Source organism: Arachis duranensis, chromosome 10 (genome assembly GCF_000817695.3).
Source record: "Arachis duranensis cultivar V14167 chromosome 10, aradu.V14167.gnm2.J7QH, whole genome shotgun sequence".
NCBI lineage: Eukaryota > Viridiplantae > Streptophyta > Magnoliopsida > Fabales > Fabaceae > Arachis > Arachis duranensis.
In genome coordinates, this window is record NC_029781.3 from 43426555 (window position 1) to 43431537 (window position 4983).

Here is a 4983-nt window from a genome sequence, read left to right on the forward strand (position 1 = left end):
GCTCAACTTTTGAGGAGGAAAGAACTTAGCCAAGAAGGCCGTGACCAGCTTATCCCAGGAGTCCAGGCTATCTTTAGGTTGAGAGTCCCACCATGCTCTAGCTCTGTCTCTTACAGCAAAAGGGAAAAGTATGCGCCTGTAGACTTCAGGATCTACTCCGTTAGTCTTAACAGTCTCACAGATCTGCAAGAACTCAGTTAAGAACTGGTAATGATCTTCTGATGAAAGTCCATGAAACTTGCAGTTTTGTTGCATTAGAGCAACTAATTGAGGTTTCAGCTCAAAATTGTTTGTTCCTATGGTAGGAATTGAGATGCTTCTTCCATCAAACTTGGATGTAGGTTTAGTAAAATCACCAAGCATCCTCCTTGCATTATTGTTGTTGGGTTCGGCTGCCATCTCTTTCTCTTGTTCGAAAATTTCAGAAAGGTTGCCTCTGGATTGTTGTAATTTAACTTCTCTTAGTTTCCTTTTTAGAGTCCTTTCAGGTTCTGGATTAGCTTCAACAAAGATGCCTTTTTCCTTATTCCTGTTCATATGAAAGAGAAGAGAACAAGAGAAAGGAAGAGAATCCTCTATGTCACAGTAAAGAGGATCCTTATTATTAGTAGAAGAAGAAAGGGAAGAAGAGCGAAGAAGAATGGGTAAGGATAGAAGTAGTGATTTGAGATGAAGAGAGGTAAAGAGAAGTGTTAGTAAATAAATAAATAAATAGAAGAAGAGGAGAGATAGAGAATTTCGAAAATAATTTTGAAAAAGTGGTTAGTGATTTTCGAAAATTAAAGATAAGATAGAATTAAATTTAAAACAATTAGTTACTTAAAAAGAATTTTTTTGAAAAAGGGATGAGATATTTTCGAAAATTAAAGAGAGAAAAGTAGTTAGGTGGTTTTGAAAAAGATAAGAAATAAACAAAAAGTCAAATAGTTAGTTGAAAAAGATATTAAAATCAAATTTGAAAAGATAAGAAGATGAGAATTTAGATAAGATATTTTGAAATCAAATTTTGAAAAAAGATAAAATTTTAAAAAAGATATGATAAAAAGATAAGATAAGAAGATATGTTAAAAAGATAGGATTGAAAAAGATTTAATTTTTAAAATTAAAATTAATTACTTAACTAACAAGAAACTAAAAGATAAGATTCTAGAATTTAAAGATTGAACCTTTCTTAACAAGAAAGTAACAAACTTCAAATTTTTGAATCAATCATATTAATTGTTAGCATAATTTTCGAAAATTTGAAATAATATTAAGAAATAGATTTTTGAAAAATGTTTTAAAATTTTCGAAATTAATAAGAAAAAATGAAAAAGATTTGATTTTTTCAAAAAGTTTTGAAAAGATAAGATTTTTAAAATTGAAAATTTGACTTGACTTTGTAAGAAACAACTAATTTTAAAAATTTTTGACCAAGTCAACTCAAATTTTCGAAAATTTGGAGAGAAAAAAGGAAAATATTTTTTTTATTTTTGAATTTTTAATGAGAAGAGAGAAAAACACAAATATGACCCAAAACATGAAAATTTTGGATCAGAACACATGATGCATGCAAGAACACTATGAATGTCAAGATGAACACCAAGAACACTTTGAAGATCATGATGAACGTCAAGAACATAATTTTGAAAAGATTTTGATGCAAAGAAAACATGCAAGACACCAAACTTAGAAATCTTTAATGCTTAGACAATATGAATGCAAAAATGCACATGAAAAACAACAAAAAATGCAAAACAAGAAAACATCAAGATCAAACAAGAAGACTTACTAAGAGCAACTTGAAGATCATGAAGAACACCATGAGTGCATGAATTTTCGAAAAATTCAAGAAAGAATTTTTAAAGCATGCAATTGACACCAAACTTATAAATTGACTCAAGACTCAAACAAGAAACACAAAATATTTTTGGTTTTTATGATTTTCTAATTTTTTTTGTATTTTCTTTTATTTTTTTGAAAAACATAAAGGAAAAAGAAAATAAGAAATTCAAAATCTTTAAGAAGAATTCCAGGAATCTTTCAATATTAACCCAAAGCTACAATCAAAAGGGTTTGACATGGCTTAATAGCCAGTCAGCTTCAGGATGGAATTACATGCATTGTGGTGATTAGTTGAAGACCAATCCCAAAGGAGTTTGGATATGGCTTTACAGCCAGCTAGGATTTAACATATTACCATGAAACTCTAGAATTCATTCTTGAAAGTTTTGGAGCCATAGAATAATTTAAAAAAATTTTCGAAAATAATAAATATATATTTTTTTTTGGAAAAACGAAAATTTTGAAAAATTTTGAAAAAATTTTTGAAAACTTTTTGAAAAGAAAATTACCTAATCTTAGCAACAAGATGAAGCGTCAGTTGTCCAAACTCAAACAATCCCCGACAACGGTGCCAAAAACTTGGTGGACGAAATTGTGATCATCAATAATGGCTCCAAAGGCTTGGTGCTCTCAAACGTGAATCACACTATATCACAACTCCACACAACTAACCAGCAAGTGTACTGGGTCGTCCAAGTAATAAAACCTTACGTGAGTAAGGGTCGATCCCACAGAGATTGTTGGTATAAAGCAAGCTATGGTCATCTTGTAAATCTCAGTCAGGCTGATTTAACTAAATTAAGAGGTTATTTGGTTTTTTGGAATAATAATAAAATAAACAGAAAGTAAAGATAGAGTTACTCATGTAATTCAATGGTGGGAATTTCAGATAAGCGTATGAAGGTGCTGTGTTCCTTCTGAATCTCCGCTTTCCTACTTCTTCCTTCTAGTTTTTTATCACTCCTTTCTATGGCAAGCTGTATGTAGGGCATCACTGTTGTCAATGGCTACATCCCATCCTCTCAGTGAAAATGGTCCAAATGCTCTGTCACAGCACGGCTAATCATCTGTCGGTTCTCAATCAGGTTGGAATAGAATCCAGTGATTCTTTTGCGTTTGTCACTAACGCCCAGCCTTCAGAAGTTTGAAGCTCGTCACAATCATTCAATCCTGGAATCCTACTCGGAATACCACAGACAAGGTTAGACTTTTCGGATTCCCATGAATGCTGCCATCAATTATAGCTTATACCACGAAGATTCTGATTAAGGAATCCAAGAGATATGCGCCCGGTCTAAGGTAGAACGGAAGTGGTTGTCAGTCACGCGCGTTCATAGGTAAAAATGATGATGAGTGTCACGGATCATCACATTCATCAAGTTGAAATGCAATGAATATCTTAGAACAGGAATAAATCGAATTGGATAGAAAATAGTAGTAATTACATTAAGACTTGAGGTACAGCAGAGCTCCACACTCTTAATTTATGGTGTGTAGAAACTCCACCGTTGAAAATACATAAGTGATGAAGGTTTAGGCATGGCCGAATGGCCAAACCCCAAGATTTCAGAACTAAACGTCCAAAGATGTCTAATACAATAGTAAACTATCCTATTTATACTAGACTAGCTCCTAGGGTTTACAGAAGTAAGTAATTGATGCATAAATCTACTTTCGGGGCCCACTTGGTGTGTGCTTGGGCTGAGATTGATCTATCCACGAGCTGAGGCTTCTTTTGGAGTTGAACGCCAAGTTGTAACGTGTTTTGGGCATTCAACTCTGGTTCGTGACGTGTTTCTGGCGTTTGACTCCAGAATGCAGCATGAAACTGACGTTAAGCGCCAGTTTACATTGTCAATTCCCAAATAAAGTATAGACTATTATATATTGCTGAAAAGCTCTGGATGTCTACTTTCCAACACTTTTGAGAGCGCGCCATTTGGAGTTCTGTAGCTCCAGAAAATCTATTTTGAGTGCAGAGAGGTCAGATTCCATCAGCATCAGCAGTCCTTTGTCAGCCTCCTATCAGAGTTTTGCTCAAGTCCCTCAATTTCAGCCAGAAAATACCTGAAATCACAGAAAAACACACAAACTCATAGTAAAGTCTAGAAATGTGAATTTAGCATAAAAACTAATGAAAATATCCCTAAAAGTACCTAGATCATACTAAAAACTACCTAAAAACAATGCCAAAAAGCGTATAAATTATCAGCTCATCAGATACTAACTCAACAGTCCATTCCTTGGTGCACTTGAGAGCTCGAATAGCTTTCTTTACATCCTCTAAATATTGTTGTGGATCTTCATCCAATGAATCTCCATTGAAAGTGGACGAATTTAACTTCAAATACTTTTCAATTGGCGACTTTTGATCCCCAAACAATTGATGAACTCTATGAGGCTGAGGATTTGGCATATTAGGAATTCCTACTCCGCCCCTATTTTGATTTGTTAGAACCTGTAATACCGCATTAAGAGTTTGATTTATTCCCCATAATTCAGCTACTAAATCCAGTTGAGTCTCTCTTACTGCGGGGTTCTCTTGAACTCTCGCGTGGGGTATCTCTCCTTCGCGCCTATCATCTATTCTTTGGCTCCTTGGCCTTTGTCGAAGTGCTCCAAGTGGTGAAGAAACTGCCCTATTGGATTCAGTAGTATCAGGAGCACCAATAGCTCCACCACGTCTTTTCTTAGGTGGCATCTTCCACCTATCGAGTAATTAAAGCGATTGAATCCCCAACGAGATATGTATATGGAGTTCAAAGAGAATAGGACAGACAGAAAGAATCATGAGAACAAAGGATTGATGACAACTTCCTTTAGGCCTCTAGTAACATAACACTTTGTGAAAATGGGCCGGCTTCCATTTGCACAATTGTGATCTTAATAAAGAACACTTGCTCTATATTACACAGGAAAACCTAAGGCTCTGATACCACTTTGTCATGGCCCGAACCCAGCCATGACTAGTGCTCAAGGGACAAGTCCCTCAATAAACCAAACGACCAAATTTTTAGAAAAACGAACAGAATCTCCTCTGTTTCTAGGATCTTACCCACATAAATATTAACTCCCTGTATCAACAATAAACATCCATTTCCAAAGACAATAACAACAACATACTTCAATCATATCCACAACCAAATATATCCAAAATAT